This window comes from Centrocercus urophasianus, unplaced genomic scaffold (genome assembly GCF_019232065.1).
Source record: "Centrocercus urophasianus isolate 14NV4802_14NV808 unplaced genomic scaffold, USGS_Curo_1.0 seq_36, whole genome shotgun sequence".
NCBI lineage: Eukaryota > Metazoa > Chordata > Aves > Galliformes > Phasianidae > Centrocercus > Centrocercus urophasianus.
In genome coordinates this window covers 4,961,153-4,979,124 of record NW_024884933.1, presented here as the reverse complement: position 1 = coordinate 4,979,124, position 17,972 = coordinate 4,961,153, and the positions used below count along the sequence as shown (strand labels likewise).

General features: G+C 41.6%; 1 protein-coding gene and 1 long non-coding RNA gene across 3 annotated transcripts in view; one reads left to right on the top strand and one right to left on the bottom strand.

Moving 5' to 3' along the window:
- The window catches only part of LOC122167104, a 35,464-nt gene extending 26,338 nt beyond the window's left edge, over positions 1-9,126 (bottom strand). Inside the window, exons 1-3 of one of the 2 annotated variants that reach the window (XR_006170962.1) lie at positions 9,038-9,126; positions 8,452-8,545; positions 5,658-5,722 (exon numbers count right to left, since the gene is read on the bottom strand). This is a non-coding gene — a long non-coding RNA (uncharacterized LOC122167104). Of the gene's footprint in view, positions 1-5,657; positions 5,723-8,451; positions 8,546-8,892; positions 8,949-9,037 lie in introns of those variants that run through there. The other variant, XR_006170963.1, reaches the window with a different exon arrangement.
- Positions 9,127-9,685: 559 nt separating this feature from the next.
- GNB1 (G protein subunit beta 1) overlaps positions 9,686-17,972 on the top strand; it is a 32,743-nt gene continuing 24,456 nt past the window's right edge. The window contains exon 1 of the mRNA XM_042831401.1: positions 9,686-9,785. The gene's annotated coding sequence lies outside the window, so the exon portion shown is untranslated. The remainder of the gene's footprint in view (positions 9,786-17,972) is intronic.

The window sequence follows — 17,972 nt, the reverse complement described above, 5'->3', positions numbered from 1 at the left end:
AGACACTCACAGTAACAGATTAATAATTAATAAGCAGCTGTATGGTCACTAACAAACGCCAAAGGGTGATATTCTATCTAGCTGTGCATTTGCTGACCAGCGCACATCAGTAAACATCGTGCTTTTAGCTTAGACCCCAACACGAATTTTGGCAGTGCAAAAACACAAAGTGTCATTCGTTGTTTACTTATTTGTCATTTGATCTTGTTTGTTTTGGGAACTCCTGTGAGGATTAAAAGCCCCAGTATAGAACTGTGGGAGATCGAAAAAGTGGAACCGGCTAACCCAGTGATAACAACAAATGGAAATGCAAAAATCAACTTTCATTCGAAATGGTGTGAAACACGTTTGCTTTTTAGGTTTCTAATAGTATGAGCTGCTGCTGATTGAAGCTGTTTTTTTAAGGTGTCCTCTTTTTTCCCCCCTTTTGGGTGCTCTTTTAAAACAGTTTGTAAGCTAAATTATTATTAGGTGTGCTGTGATGGTAGCCCATAATGCACATGACTAAGAAATTAAGTCCAAGATACAAACACTGAGAAATGAAACAATTTCATCCCTTATTTTAAAACACTAAAATCAAAGAAAATAAAACTACTCTTTAAAATACTACCTGGTAATCAAAGCAGGAAGTTCACTTATTTGAAACTGTCAACATATATTATTTTTGTATTTTTCATTAGGTGATGGGTACCATATTGATATGTCAGCATTCTATAGTGCTGTTTTCCTGGTTTGTTTGCTTGTTTTTCTAGCTCTAAACCCTTCAGGGTTCACTGAAGTTCAGGTGGGATTTCGCTTACTTGGAGGCTTTGGTGCTTAACCTCAAAATTGGAAACACCAACAATTCTTGAGATTGTTCTTCTGCTGTTATATATATGTACACAACAGCACAGAGGAAAGGCTAGGATAGTGCTTGTGAAATGCATAGTGTGTAAAGGTCTACGTTGTATATAAAAAGCAAAACATCCCTCATCTTTACTACAAGTGTTGTCAAAAGAGTAATTTCTTTAAGAAGTACAAGTCATGACTTCAAAATGATTTTCTTTCTTCTATGGTTTTCAACACAGGGTTTTGTATTTAGCTGAATTATGGATACTGAGGAGAAGGTGGAATGAAAGGAGAAAGTCATGTTACTGCTTTACTTTTTCCCTTTTTAAAGAAGAAATAAACTATGCATGTTCCTTCTTATCCAGCACTGAATAACTGAAGTTGCCCACTTTATGGGCAGTACAGCTGCAGCGTGTGCCCATCTTTCTTCTCTTTAACAGGATTTATTCTGGTGCTACAGGTTAAGAGCTTCTATGTTTGATTGTTTTCACAACCAGCCCAAGCATTCAGGCAGGCACAGTGAAATAATGGCTCTGTTAAGACAAAGGGCATGTCATATGTTCAAGTAACTCAAAATCTTTCCCGGACCCTTGGCATACCATCGCTTGGCTTCAGAAAATCTGTCTTTACTAATAAGGCAACTGCTTCCACCAGTTCCCCTGGGTAGTGGCCTGAGAGATGTTTCACTTTATGTGTGTTTTGTTTTGTTTTGTTGCTTGGAAACCTGAATTTTATAAGCACATCTTTCTCTAACAGGTGCTCACAAGGTTTTGCAGAATCAGGATCTCGTTTGGATGATTGGTTTGAGATCTGGGATGTTTACTATAACAGAATTTAGAGGTCAGCAGAAAGTTACTTTTTTTTATAAGTTAGGCTCACACTCATGTACAAAGGAGGTTATTTTTTAGAGATAGAAGAAAGCCAGCCTTTGTTTCAAATCTTCTTTCTTAGCAGCAGCTGAATAGCACAGTAGATACGAGTCCTGCATTATAACACTTAACTCCTTTAGCTTGCTTTAATGCAACTCAATTTTGTAAAGAAGCTTCCCCGCTTCATCTCCTCCCGTGATCTTCATGAATTTCTCATACTAATTCTCCCTCCTCCAGTGAGGGAGGAATTGCAATGCAATAGGGACTTCTCCTGGAATCACACACCACTGAGCCTGCTCAGCCTGTGGTTTGATATACTCTGTATGAACTTTTCCATGCACTGTTTTCCTGCCCAAGACTGCTGTAGCACAGTACATGCACCCAAACCCACGTACCTTGGGACCTGATGACCAGTGATTCTTACTGCTTCTCTCCTAACTTGATTTCCTGACCTGCCTGTTTTGTATCTTCAGTTCATAAAGCTCTTAGGGCCAGTAAGCAGCCAGCCAGGCAAATTGTCATGCAATCTATAAATAAGCTCTATACACCTTATATAACATCCACACAGATTTTTCTGGAGCTGTTTCTGAAACAATAAGATTGCATACATTTTTTATCTTTTACTGAGTGGTTGGCGGAACTCAGCTGCCAATTTTGCTTGACAGGGATGATAGAAGCCTACCTCCTTCTTCAGGCTGTAATTTGCTCAATTCCAGCATCCTTTCCCAAATAAATGCTTACTTTTGAAGTACAGGATGTAACCATTATTGAATCTACTCATCTTATTATCTCTTGCAATTAAATGAATGACTACTGAAATTCTAAGCATGCCTTATCCCTTTCATGTATCACAGATAGGCTTTGTTTGGCTAAGCATAGATTCTCCAAAGACAGCAATACAAGTCCCTTACTCCAAATATTTTTGCCTTATGAATGCAGCTTTGTTTTCTGGAGTCTGCAGGAGCACTGATGCTTTACTGCAGCTGCAGCAATGGGAAAAAAAGGTATAGAGCTCTCTAAGAAGCAACACCCTGATCAATAATTCCAGTCTTTGATAAGCTGCTTCACTGTGACACCTGAGCCCACTTTATGGAACTGCTATGTCAAGGACAGAAGAATGTTCTATAGGAATCTGACACGTTAGCTAGATAAGCAAATTCTTTTTCGTACTTGAAGGTATTTCCCAAAGGCAAACTTCACTGCAGATCTGACGCATCTGACCTCATGGAAAGTTTAGTAGCCAGGCTGAATTCTCAGTGTGGTTTCTAAATCCCCAGCATCTCCAGGATACCAGTTGTTTTTCTCCTAGTTGCCCAATGAGACAATTATTCCCTTGAGGAAAGTCCCTTTAAAGGGGAAAATACTAGGCTGTAAGCTTTTACTCAAACTGCTACATCTGCATTAATGCTACTGAAATGTCACTGAAAAGATTATTTACGTGAAGGAAGACACAGAGGTGTGGAGTTGGTTGCATGTATGCTTATATCTATAGATACGCTGTAGAACCTGACCTTAACAGAATAATAACATGCCCTTTGTGGCTATTTTAGCTGCAGGAGAGGGATCCATACAGGAACACAATTTCACTTGTTTGTTAATGTCTGTGCCCGTACTAATTAACATCTTCCTCAGTTTTGAAGGGCCTGTGTTTGTTATATGACAAGAGACTTTTGGAAAAAATTGTTTTCATATATCCTGTATGTTTCATTTTCTATATTCTCTTTTGTTCCTAGCAATATTTGCTGTGTTTCAAACCAGTGCAACACCAGCTATGTTTGTTTCATGCTATTAAGGATACTGAAAAATATCCATCTGCCAAGGTAGTGCAGCTCTACAGACTTTTTGACATGCTCCAGCTCCAAAGGACTTCTAAGAAACTGAGTTATGGCTTGCTAAGCTTAAAGATATCAGTTTAGCTTCCCCCCCCTCTCCCCCATATAATTCATACTTGAATATGAATGAAAAACAGAACAAGCACAAAAAACCCTACCCCATCCTTCTGGCTCTCTCTGCTCTCTCTAAATAGGTTTGTTCAAGCAGCAAGGGGCTGGGGAAGGAGAGAGGGGCAGAGACAAGAAGGGAATTTGGAAGTATACAACTGGGTTTGGACCAACCTTGAGACACACGTACATGTTTCAAGGTTGGAAGCTGAATGCAGAGGAAAATTCAGAACAGCTTACTCCCAGATGACAAATTCTGTTACTTTGTAGAACAAGTATAAATATAGGTTGCAAAATTACATACTTGGATCGCACTGTAAGATTGTATCACAGTATAAAATTATGGCACTGACTGCAAGGAATGCTAGATCCAGGTTCAAGCAGCACTGCCATTCTCACTTTATTCTGCAAACTGCTGGGTAGTAGCAGCTACGTAATTTTACATGGATATGCATCGATTTCCTACGTCTAAAACAAGAGTAGTGACATATTTTGGCCTTAGGAAATGCTGAAAGATATGCTACATGTAACAGCCACCTCCAGGAAGTAGGCAATAATTTTTTATGATTCTTGAAGTCAGAGATGCATAAAGCATTGACCTTAATTGGGTCACAGGGCAACAGGAACTGAGCAGAGTTTTCTGCTGGAAATAAAACTGCCTCAACCAGAATTAGTACAAAACCAGAAAACATATACTGCCTTTTGGGACATGTTCACCAGTGTGTACTGCCTCGTGTAACTTACTCTGGCTCTGTCAAGAATTAGAATATACTGTTGATATTGATTTGTTTATTACATTCACAATAATAAATATGCACACTGATGGAGCAGAATGAAATCTATAGGAATAGTGCAGGCCTTCACAGCTGTTCTCCTTAGCTCACAGACATGGATTTTCTTTTTCCCAAAGGATTTCAGGGTGAATGCAAACACTGTATCAGCTTCATTTCGTTTTCTATGAATCTCTGCATTTTTTTTTTTTATTTATTTTTTTTTTTGTACATGGTTCTGAAATCAAAGGACACAAATGCAGGCAAAATACCCTGGAATGGGAGATAGCATGATTCTGGAATATGAGGTGCTCTTCTGAGTTATTTTGGGTAAATCCATTAGAAACACTCACCTAGGAAGTAGCAAATGGAGAAGTAGGCTAAAAATATCTATATTTACCACTTCTCAAGTATTTTTATACCCTCTGAGGTGCTCTGTAATTTTGATAGGTGCTGAGTTTTGGCCTTTCTCTAGAAAGTCTAATTTATACCTGATTGGTGATGGTTATACTTTCAGAGTCCAGAGGTGTCTGAAGTTTTAAGAATCACGCAGTGCGTTTATTCATACAATGTGTATGTTCTGATTATAATAATGCAGTAACAATTCTGTTTTAATGCAAAATTGTGTTAGATTCTAAGAAATTCCCAAAAATGCTGACAAAATATTCAGTAAAACATGAATATAATACATTTATAAACAGTATGCAAGGCAATTTCACTTGCAAATAAAACTTGTACTTCAGTAGTACTTTGGGGACCGAGTTACGTCCTTGCTCTTCTTGTTTAACAAGAACATCTCTCAGGACTACGTGATATCTGTCCTTTCTGCTTTTGGACAAGATTTCTTATTGCTGAAGTGTAGGGAAAGCAACTGTTTTTAACTGTCACACTGATCGATGCCTAGTTTGAATTCTTCCAAGCATACTGCATCGTGGCATTATTAAATCATAACTTTACTGTTTTTAAACAATGCAGTAAGAATTTGCAAGGCAAATCACTTTACAAGAGGACTTGATTAGCAAAGGGAAACTAACTAACTTTAAGATGGAGTTTCCACATCTTCCAAGGGACATCACACAGTATGGTTACTTGTCGTGTGATCTACTGAACTCAAAACTCTGCTACCCCTTCCAGCTCTTTATTTCTAATTCTTTAGTGTTAAAGGCAGAGCCATATGTTTTAAAGTGTAACTGAGACTCCTGAAGCACTTCATTAACACAATCTGTCAAGTACGTAATCAAGGTTATTACCTCTGCAGCAGAATGTCTGAGCAGGACGCACGGCTGCCTGGGCCCCTGTTTCATGGTGCAGCATCCTGCAGGCATAAGACAGAGTTTTACAGATCTGATGACTGTGACGTGAAAAGAACAGCGTGTAAGAAACATCCCAGGACTCCCATTCCTTGGAAATTCTCCATCCTTCTTATGTGTTTCAAGACTATCTTAGATCAGGGAAGAAACATGGTGGTTTTTGACAGTCAAGATTCCTAACTCTGCATTTCACTGATGTTTTAAAGCCTCTCAGTAACCCTCGTTTCTATCAGTTGATAGCAGTCGCATACGTGTAAGAGTGAAAGCAGAGCCTGGAGGCTGAAAGCCAGAAAGCAGGTTTGATGTGTATGCAGATACTGGAGCTCCTTAAGCAGACATCCTGTAAGCAGATAACCTGTGAGTTGGTAGAAATATGAAACTGTGTGGCACGATTGCTCTCCATCTGAAAGTTTCACAGTAATACGTGCTGGGATGAACACTTTAACTACTTCTTTTCTGATCTACAAATGGCTTGAAACAATGATTTTTCACGGCTTCACCAGCGTGCTGTGGTGTGCTGAAACACGCAGGTTTAGAATGACAGAACAGTCTGCAAAAACAGGTGTCCTGGTGACACACCAACTATGACAGACAAGTAGTTTTGTCATTCTGTTGGAAACAACTGAAAAAAACATACAAAGTAGTGAATCTTCCTAAAGACTTACCTAATTTGGCATGCTCTCAGTAAAGGGGTTAATATAAAAATGATTGAGAAAAAGCTGGAAGACAGTTTGCAACTGCGAACTATGGAGCAACCTGCTTACAGGAGGTTTTCTTTAGATCTAAATCAAGCTTCTTAAGGAAAACCACTATTTTTGCTTCAGTAGGCCTAGTCCTAGCATGTAAGGAAGCTCCTATGAGAAGTGAGCTATTTTGTGAACTTGTGAGTTACAGTTCCCATCTATTTGGGATATTTTAATTTGCTGTATTCACTAAAAAGCAGATTTCTTTGGCTGATTACATGTATTTGGTCATCAATGTATTACCAGCCAATTTTAGCTTTTTTTAAAATTTATTTTAGAGGTAAAAAATACTGCTTGTAGCTAAAGTAATACCAAACAGAAATTCACACATTCAATAATATTGATAAGTATTTGAAACTTTTTTCACTTTGAATAGTATATAATGCACACACAGTGGTATTCAGGACAAGGCTGTGTGAAGACAACAGAATGAAACACTGTGCTGTGCAATGTTTCTCTTCTGGAACTTTAAAATGAAGAACTGATCAGTCTGGTCGGATTTACAGGAAAAGAAACCAACCACAGAACCAAATAAAAAATTCACCCTGTGTCAAACAACCCTCCACCCTATAAGCAACCATTTCCAATCATCATAAGCTCTCCTCATACCAGTAGCAGAACTGTGTTGTCAATCAAAGTTTTCATGAAGATGAGACATAATTAAATCTCTGGGTCTGAAGCAGGCACCACTGCAACAGCTGTGTTTTTACAAAAGGATAGGTGTGGTGACAGAACCAGTTGTCACTCAGCAGGTATAATCCCATTTGGCCTTTCACAATTCCTTACCCAAATTGCACAGATTTAAAGAGTTGGCATAGTACAAACCTGGGGACAAGAGACTCTGTTCAGCTCTGACATGACAGAGAATGCATAAAAAGTGTAGTGCAAAAATCACTAGATTTCTAGGATAGGATATGATATGAATATGTATTTTAATTTAAAAAGGGAAAACAGGCATTCAAACTGTGCCGTTACTAGAAGCATATAGGAGAATTATAAAGGAGAATAGTAGCGTTTGTACGATAACATATGTGCAATGGGGAAAGAAATACATTATTATGTTATAGTTAATAATGTTTCCACGTCACCACTCAAAGGCAGAAAATGTGATTTACTCTTAGTTATGAACTTCAGAACTCCATTATTGCTCATTACACAGATTTCTTCTGGATCACGCTGCTTTACCTGAAATTTCCACAAATTCTCCTAGGACGTATAAATCTTTCTTGGTAAAACAAAGCCTTTTAAAGAATCCTTTATGTATTATGCTTATTTTCTTTCTTTCTTTCTTTCTTTTTTAACTTAAATATAGCAGGGTGGTGCATAACTGTTTTTGAAATCTCTAGAATACTTTGAAAGCATCTGTAACTTCTCGTTCTATAAGCAGTTAAATTCAATCCATATTTTGCAGAACGCTAAACCAATCTCTATCCAGTCTCAGGAACATTTATAGACATAAAACCTATGGAACCTCTGGTATGCAGGTTGTGAGGGGCTAATTCTTGGCCACCGTGCGCACCATTATTTGTGGGGATATATTAGAAGTTATATTCCTGTGGTGATAGAACAGCATCAATTTGGGGCTATAGTTGGAGAGCCCTTTATTCTAATTTCAGTATTTTTCTTCTTTTGTAGATCTCAGGGCAAAGAACTAGAGCCTTTGCTCAGCACACGGCATACTTAAGCATTTGATTATTATAAAACAAAGGCTTAATCACACCAGGATCGGACCGTTATTCGTAACAGGCACCCTGAATAACAGCTCACTCACTTCCTTACAGTTTAATTGACAAACCTCTCACTAATTACAGGTAATCACACCCGCCTTCCCCAAAAACGTGATGGCAAATAGAAGTTCAAATTTGCTCAGGCAGCAAGGCTATCTCCTCACTGCTCAACTTTACAAAGTATAAACAAATATGGGGGAAAAAAGAGATATAGATGTGCTTGATAGGAAAAAAAAAAAAAAAAAAGATGCAATTTGTACTCACTTTCCATCAATAAGTAATGAAGTTTAAATGTGTGAGTGCTGTTGTGATTCCATCTTGTGAACATCTCTCCTGCCTAGGCTGGGGGAAGTCTGCTCTGTAACACAGAAATTGGATTTTTTTGGTTTTGTTTTTGTGGTGGTTTTGGTTTTTTTTTACTTGCTCTTTTCTGCAGTGCCTTACAGAGAGATGGGCGTTCGTGGGAGGAATAGGAAAATGGGGGAAGAAACAAACCCTGAGGATTTTAGCCACGCAAAAAAACCTTTCTGATATGAATTCATAAATAATAGATAATAAAAACCAGGAAGTTGTAAGCTGAATGTGCTGTACCACATTCTGAAATCTCTGAGGGAAATACTGTGACACAACGGGGGTTCACTGCTTCCCAGGCGCCTTTCCGAGCCCCTTCCCCTGCCATTATGCTTAACAGCCGCCAATTCTTACACTCAATGTCCTTTTAACCGCAGTAAAACGGTATCTGCCATTCCTTCAAACCCTGTTCTCTCCGCTTAAAAAAAAAAAAAAAAAAAAAAAAAAAAAAAAAAAAAACCGGCCCTGTTTTTGCTCCGTTTTCCCGCCGTTTACACACCCCGTTTGCCTCAAGCCGGCTCCTAAACGCGGAGCCGTGAGGGGCGGCCTGGGCGCGGCAGCATGGCGCGGAGGGGCAGAAAGCGAAACCCGCCCGCGCCCTTTGTTCGCGCTGCGGGGAGGAACCAGAGCGAGGCAGGCGGGAGGAGGCCGGCAGTCGTTCGAATCGCCCCTTCCTGTCAGTAGAGCCTTCCGCGCGGCCGCCGCCCGACTGACCGAGCCCTGCCCGACTGAGCGCCGCATCGCAGCGCGCGCCTCAGAGGCGCAGGCGCGCCTTTCCCGCCCGAGCAGCAGCGGCCGCCGTCGAGGCGGCGAGGCCCGGGGCGCAACAACACTAATCGCCACCGCCCGTGGGGGAGCGGAGCGGGGCGGGGCCGGGGGCCGGCAGCGGGGCGGAGCGGGGAGCTGAGCCGAGCCGGGGTTTCCCGGCCGGGCAGTCACGGGCGGGGCGGAGGGGGGGGGAGGTTAACCGCGCCCAGGCTCTCGCTTCCCGATGGCTGCGGGGAGCTGAACGGGGCCCGAGTGTACGAGGAGGAGCCGAGACCTGCTAGCACCCCCGCCCCGCTCCGTCGCTCCTTCCGAGTCTACGCCCCGGCCCGAGCCGCTGCCTCAGGAGCGCAGCGCGGGCGGCTTCCCCCTCCCCTCCGCCGCCGCCGCCCCTTCCCCACCTCAGGCCGGCGGGGACGCGGGCAGGAGCCGCGGGCGACGGCCGGAGCGGCCCTGTTGATGAGCAGCGGCCGGAAGGGTAGGTAACCGTGTGAGGGGGCAGAAAGGGCGGCGGGCGGGGCGGCACGGCCGCACAGCAGCCTTTTGGCGTTCCTCTCTCCCCCTCGGGGCTCGCCGAGCCCCCCGTCCTCAGCGCGGCCCCACCCTGAGGCCATCTTCCCTCAGCGCTCCGCTCCATCCCTGGTTCCTTCTTCCTCTGCGTGGCTGCGCCCTTCCACCCCGCTCCCCTCCCCCCGTTCTTCCCCATTGCTGCCGCACTTCTCTTTTCCCTCCTTCCTCCCGTTTTCCGCCTCTCTCTCCCCTCTCCTACTCGCCCCTTCTGCCGTCTCCTCAGCTCTGGGCGGGAAGGGCGGCGTGGCGCCCTCAGCATGGCGGGGTGGAACGACCCCCCCCCCCCCACCGCCCTTCGAGCCTCCCCTAAAAAAGAAGCGTGTTTGGAGCCGGGAGAGGAGGAGGTGGAAAAAATAAAGGAAAAAAAAAAAAAAAAAAAAAAAGAAGAAGGTGGGGGTGGCACCAAGGGAGGGGAGCTTGGGATTTTTGCGGGGTTCCATTTTTAATGGTCGTTAGGGCCGTAGCGCCTTGTGTTAGAGGGGCTGGAGGTGGGGAACGGTGAGTTTCCAGAGGAATCGAACCGGAGGGAGGAACGCTGGGAGAGAGAGTGAAGAAAAAGGAGCTGTGGTGTGGCTGCTGTAATGGTGGAAAGCTGACGGAGAGAGGAGGGTGAGGCACACGAGGGGTGAGACGGCTCCAGCCCTGCGTGTGGGGTCCTTTGGGGGTGGGGGGAGGGGGGGGAGGGATGGGGGGAGACGTGCAGAAAACGTTTTGTTCCCGTTAAAATGGGAACGAGGATGCGTTTTGTTGGCACGTCGTCGTCCCCCCGCTCTGCATATCGCTGTGCCTGTAGCAGCCGTCAGGAAGATCATGGAGGGTGTTTCCTGCGAGAGGAAAAAGGAGCTTTTTCTCCTTGAAGATGTTAAGAGTGCCGTTTCTGCTCCCGGTTTATTATTATTGAGGTGGTTTTGATTCTTTATTTGTTTCGTCGTCTTTTTAACCCGTCTAATAGGGTTTTTAAATGAGAGGATTGTTATTTCTACAGCTTTGTGTGAAATTCTCCTGATGGTGTGAAGTACGTTTAAAAAAAAAAAAAAAAAGCCGTTTTAATTAAAGAAATAATCTTATCCAGAAGGAAATCAGAATGATATAAAAGATGTCAATTTATTATTCCCAAAGGAGATCTGGAATATTAACAAATGTGATGTTTCGTATTATTCTCCAGTCAGAGGTGGGACTGGTTTAAAATAAGGCATCCTTATGCCACGTTATTATGCATTGTCCCCACAGCAGAAAATAGGAGGAAAGGATTGAATGCGAGGGGTCCTGGGGACAGCTCTGGGGAATTGGTGGCTCAGCTGGGAGAGGCGATGGAAGAGCAGAAAATCAAAGGTTTTACTGCCCCTAATCGTGAGACTGATCCCGTATTTTAAGCTGATCTGCCAGCCACAAGGATGTGTGCATCGAGACAAAACGCTGCCGATGTGTGTGAAAGGCATGCAGAAAACGCAGACGCTCTTCAGCTCTCAATTTGTTTGAAACGTGACATCTTAAAGGACTTTTCCCCCCTGTGTGCCTTAGGAGAGGAGAAAGAGAAGGGACGATAATAGTGTGGTTGTTTTGGTGGCTGCCGATTAACCAGGGTGTGTGTTTGATTTTCTTTTCGCCGTGAATGAATGGATCTTTCTGTGCCTGGGCCCAGTAGCTGCAACAAGATGGCGTTTGCAGCAAGGCAGCTCTCATTTTTCAACTCCTCCTCACCACAGCTTGGCCAAACTCGATCTTATTTCGTAATTGTATTTAGATTTACTTTCTCGTTCCGTTTGTTTGCTTCTTTTTTTTGAGGGGTGAGGGTAGGAGGAGCATTTGGGAGATTATTGCAAGAAATCGGTGAGTTTTTGTTTTATTTTTTTCATTTTTGTGAGCCTTTCCAGATAGGAACTGGGTGGGAGGAGTAAATAGTTTTAGCGAAATGTTCACATCGGCTGTTCGTGGACAAAGAGGTGACACAATTTTGAGCTTTTTGTTGTTCTGTTGTGTTTTTTTGTTTGTTTGGTTTTTTTTTTTAACCTTGCAGTGCCTGCTTAATACCGTCAAAATGTTCTTTATTTTTCCTAAGCCTGTTGCTGAAAAAATGGTATTTTAAACCTAGAAGACAGGTATGCAAAGGCTTTCCTGCCAGGCAGTGTGCTGCTGCTGAGTCCTGCTGGCCAGGTAACAACCAGGTCTCCTGCAGGCGGGTCCCTTCGTGCAACGTAGAAATCTCCCACCTCCCTCAGTGCTCGTGGTGGGCGGAGGCTTTTTAGGCTGTTTTTGGCCCAAATTTGTTGCCATACTTCTGTATGTATGTTCTTATTTTTATTCTTAAGAGCAAGAAAGGCTATAAAGATACTATAACAATTCTGTGTCTCTGAGATACTGTATTGTAAGATATTATAGAGCTTTATGAAATTATAGTTTTGAAATTTTTTAAGGACTTTCAGTTGATAATTTTGGTGAGATTTCAGCATGCTTCCAAGCTTCTTAACTTTGGCAACCTAAATAAAATAGCTTGGTTAGTATTTGGTATAGAATCCTAGAACGGCCTGGGTTGAAAAGGACCAGAATGATCATCTAGTTTCAGCCCCCCTGCTATGTGCAGGGTTGCCAACCACCAGACCAGGCTTCCCAAAGAATATATATACTGGGCTCAGGCTTAAAATAATACAGAACCCAGTAGGAAAAAAGAAGAAATGTCTGTTTTGTCTCCTGGATTCAGATGACCTCCAAACCCTTGGTAACATCAAGCTTCCTAGCAGTGTTTATCTTTGACTTGATGTATATACCAGTGGTTTATTACTTTACTGAACAGCCGTAGCCCTGCTGTCCTTCATACAGAAAGAAGGCCCACTTTGCAGCTGGGGTTGTGTGGTTGGTTCCTTTGTGGTGGTGTTTGTTAGGGGGGAATAATGGAAGTTGAAATCATCCAAATGCACATTGCTCCTGTGGTGTGTCAGGAATGAAATATTAATCAGAATGCTTCTCCAGTAGACTGGTAGTTCCATTGCTTGGCACTTCTAAGGTACTGATGTACTTGAAATAAACTGTGTGGGTTTTTTTGGTAGTAGTACTTTGGCCTTTCAGCATGGGATTGGAAAGGGTAGAAGGAAGTGAGATCTCATCTTAGGATAAATTACATGTATGCAAGTTTGGTCCTCGCACAGCTGCTAGGTCAGTACATAGCAGGCATCCTGCCATGGCATTTCTGACAATGTGCAAATCCAGGATTCCACAGTAAATCCTAGGAGATGGAAATCTGAAAATGTTGTATTTAGACTTAATGAGAATCTATCTGTATGTGTAAGTAACAAATACAATTTAGTTTCAGGTTAATGAAGAAGTAATGTAGAACTTTGTGTAGCTGTATTCTTAATATCATCCAACAATAAGCATTCTACAGCTATTAAAACTTGAAACTGGAACAATTAAAACTAATATCTTGAGAATAAGAAAATGTTTCAATTAATGCAATTACTTCTGAGATCGTTTAATTATAGTAGCTATATATTTCTTGTGTTTTTAGGATGCTTTTTCTTGAAATGAAGCAGGCTGATGTCACTGCAGTACGTCATACCAGGAAGTCGTGGTGCTTGGAGGCTTCGGTTTGGTCATGTGGGAAACAACTCAGTGTTAACTGTTTCTTCTTAGGAGTTGTGGTTTCTCAATCACAGTGTGAAATGAGATGCAGTTCATATGGAACTGATGCTGCTTTTGCAGATTCTTATGCCTACTGCTTTAGTTAGGAATACTGAGAAAGCATTGCATTTATTTAGTTCTGTAGTTGCTGCAGTAGGAAAGTGGAGCTCCTCGCTGCCTGGGAGAACAGCAGTAGATTTGTCTCCTGTATGTCAGGCTTGGCTCGTGCTGTAGTCACTGAATTGGATTAAATTCTTACTGTCCGTGGATTTTGGCTCTCAGCATTAGTGGATTGGTAATTGATATTCTCAATTTTAATATCCACTTTTAGCCATATGGCAGACCGTATTGTTTCAAGAAGTCCATTTAGCGCTGGTTTGTTACCACTAAGTTGAAAAGAGAAATCCTGCTTTCAAGTGGTTGAATTATGCTTTGGCAAATCTTCTTTGGAGTCTCTAATGCCTGTGTTTGTGGCAGTATGTAGGATTGTTGGGTTTTTTTTGTTTTGTTTTTTTACAGTGTTTTACTGCTCATGTTGGGAAAAAATATCTGTACCCTTGAGTGAGATTTTAAATGTTAAATATGATTGAAAATAAGATGGAATTTTTTAAGGGAGTCTCTTGATTGCTCAAAGTGCCACCTCAGAATGGAAAGAGTGCATTGTACATTCAAAATGTCTTTTTCTTCCCACTGCTCATGTTGTAGTTTGTATTAGTCAAGGTCACCATAAAAAAACAAAAATACCCCCAAGCCCCTATTCTTCTATTTAGCACAGGATCTCAATGTATTATTTCTTCCCAGGGTGTCTGTGTGCTAGGGATCTGTGTGCCTGGATTTGTTTCTCACCGAACAGAAACATACACAGAATCCATAGGCAACTGAGCCAACTGGTAGTTCAGCAGAATGTTAAGAGGCTTTTAAAAGCACTGGGCTGACTGCTAGCAGCACCTTTACTTGAAATGCCCAAATCAACGTGAGTTTCTGAGTAAGGCTTCTTAGGACAAAAATGCCAACGTTCCAGAATAGGTTTTCTAGCAGAATATCACATTCTTAGTGAAGCACCAGAAAACTTCAACCATCTCTTGATGCTGAAGCCTTCTAAGGAAGTCACACATTCTAAAAAAAGTACTTTGGAAGGGGACTTTAAGATCAGATATTTTATTGATGTTTTCTTAACAGTTGGCCTGTTAAGTTTTGTTCTTTACAATGAATAAATTGTGCATCTATTTATTTGTATTGAATGTATTTATCTATTAGGTTTACTGAAGTGGCACAGCATGTGCTGTGATGTCAGATTCTTGAAATATAATGCAATGTTTCTGATTGCATGGAAGACTGCATTTGAAACCTTGAGCATACTGGGTGGAATGGAAGAGGTTTGCTTTCCCCAGTGTGGTCTTAGGCACCCAGGGCTGGATCTTCTTTGAGCCCAGTGGGAGTGTAATGACTTCAGAATGTTCATCTGCCATCTGGATGCAGCCAAGACCTGGTGCACTACCTGTGTCTTTTGCACAGCATCACTGGGATACTGTATGCAACTGCCCAGAAGATGAAGTGTAAGCAAAAATACATCTACAGGGATGCTATGGAAGTGTAAGCTGTAGTGTGTCTTGGAAGTAACTCTAAATTCTATCTTGGATTTTTATTGCTGTCCTAAACGTAGGTTATTTAGTTATTAAGTAAGGACCCTGCCACAAAATGTTACACACTGACTGGTTACTGAAATTACAGTTCATTGGAAGGTGAGTGGGAAAGAAGAGGACACAGGAGAAAAGTGCTTGAGAAAGCAGTTGTTGAGCAAATTCTTCAGTTATGTAGCAAGATTTAAGCCCTGTGAAAGTGGATGCAAGTAACTGTAGCCAGTTTAAAATAGCCTTCCTTCCAGAAGACCTGTCTTTGGATTAACAGGTAGGTTAGCCTTGTAAGCCCAGCAGTGGTAATTATCCATGGCTGCAACCCTAAGAGAAATGCAAGGTTATGCAAATAAGTACAGCCCTTCGTGTTGGTGGTCAGAAGTAATCCCTGTATCTCCAAGTCAGTGTAGTCTTACAGTGTGCGTATAAATGCTGCTGTGGGTCAGCTGGCATTGGGAACGTGCTCGTAAGTTTGAACCTTGTTTTGCTTATGGGCAGGCTGAATCTGTATTGGTTGATACCAAGAGTTCAGAGATGAACTCTATTCTGATTGGAATGTTCAGGTAAATTTGCTTTGAAATTCTTTTCTTTCTGAGTGTTTTTAGCTTGGGGATTGTTGAAAATGATGTTTTTGTCTGTTGTCTCAGATTTAGAAAGAAAAGAACTGTAGTATCTGTTGATTTGGTGGGGTTGAAGGACAAAACGTGATCTGTGTCTTGGCAGTTTTGGAATCCTAAGGTATTGATGGAAGTGAGTCTGAAGACCTAAAGAAGGTGATCTGGGGGAGCTTCAAGGATGTGAGGTATGAGGTAGCTCTGTGGCTGTGATGATGGTAAAGAATGACTACATCTTCAAATTGCTTTCATTGTTGGTATTTATAATTTTTAGTTCTAAAGTGAAGGGAAAGAATGATTAAAAATCTAACTGCTGTTTTAATGAGAAATACTATTCATTGCTATAAGTTGTTTCCTTGAAACTGCTTCATTAAAATTGTGTTTATATTTGATTAGTTAGGATTTCAGGCTGTCAAATCATTGCAGTTTCTAAAGGTTCTCCATGTAGTAGAAAAATACCCTTTATATGTTTTAAAGAATAATTGAATTTTAGATAGCTAAAAACTTTGGCTTTTTCCTTCATGTTCCTGTACTGGCCAGAGAAACAGGAAGGTTCATTTAAAACTTCTTGCCAATGTTAATTGTGTTTTCTCACGTGAGAATATCATTTTGCTGTCGTCTTGGGGATTGCAGCAATGCCTGCTGCAAACCAAAAAAGAGAAAATATTGATTATCCATAACTGGAGGTATCAGATAATTTTTTGTAGTTTGATATGATGGATTGCAATATTAAAAGCTGTGTATGGGATTCTGACACTATTTGCCGCTTTTTTTAAATCTTCCTTCTAGAAAAAAAGGGTAAAAACAAAAAATCCGAGGTTGGGAGACTCCTGCATGCAGTCTTTCAGACTGATTTTGGATGCAATATTTTACCAGCTCATGTATCAGCGAGGGCTTTGTTCATCCTTGGGCAAAGCGTAAGCTGAAAGCTGTTTGATTTTAGTGATACTGAAACCAATTTCCAACACTCTTCTGAAAGAAGAACTTGTAATTCTTTACGTGAGTAGAAACTGGAATAGAAGCACCTGGTGTTAGCGGTGTGCGAGGTACTGTCATGACTTTCTCGTTCTTACCGGAACGTCTGTGGTAACGCAGGGTACGGTTACTGGGCTTCCTTTGCTGAGCAGGCTGCTAAGCCTATAAATGTTTTGGGAGATTATGCAGTACGCTTGTGTCTATCCAGATGTCACACCTTGCAACCTGCTGCCTGAATATCGGTGTCCTTCTGTAACTGGCAGGGAATGCAGCTTCTGAAAGCGGAGGAATTGAGCTGCTCCAGTACGTTCTGTTTTAAAATCAGAATGCTTTGTGTTCAGTGGAGCTGCTGGGGCTATTGTAGGTATTTATGTGTTGTAGAGAAGCAAGTGAGGGCTGGGATGCAAGTCAAAGCCCCACGGTTGAAAATAGACAGAAGATGGTTTGAATGTGCTTTTTTTGTTGGTTTTTTTTTTTTTTTATTTTTTTTTTTTTTTTGGTTCTTGGTTGCCTTTGTGAATTTTGTTGTTAAAGGTAAGTAGAAATGTTCACTTCGTGAATAGCATTAACATGAAGTCTTCAAACTCTATTTCTAATCTGTGTATAATAATATTAATTTCTAGTGGGGTCTTCATAGTGAAAATCAGTGCAGTGAGTGTTCCTGCCATGTATAGAATTAATTCTGCTCCTTTTAAGTTTAATTGTTGAGCTGATGCATCTGAGTTAACGCCAAATGGTTCGAGGTATGTGCTGAATATTGAACACAGCAATACTTAAATCTCAAAATATAAGTTATGTCAACTTTTATGTAGCACGTAAAACGTCATGACTTACAGCTGCGTAATGCAAGACTTAGCACACGTTTTGTTTTCAGTATATAAAACAATACCACTCAATGAAGCAGGCCTGTATGTGTGTGCTGAGGTGAAATCTGGTTGTGATCCTGCTGGATTTCTTCAGTTCCTAAACTGTCTTTTCCAGTTAGCCCAAGAAATGTGTTTGGAGAGTGGTGGTGGTGGTGATTTTTTCTGTTTGTCTAGAAGAACAAAGTAGACGTGATAGTCTGCTGCAACCTTTGGTACTCCAAATAAGATTATAGTGTACTAATTAAAGAACTCTCTTTGTTGGAACATATGTTTGGCATCCCTGTCGCATGCTCTTTGTGAATTGGTAGAACACTGAAGATGCAGGCAGATACGTTACTGTCTGTGTCGTGAGGGAGTTGTCTGTATGGAGATCAGGAACGATTCGCTTGGTGCTT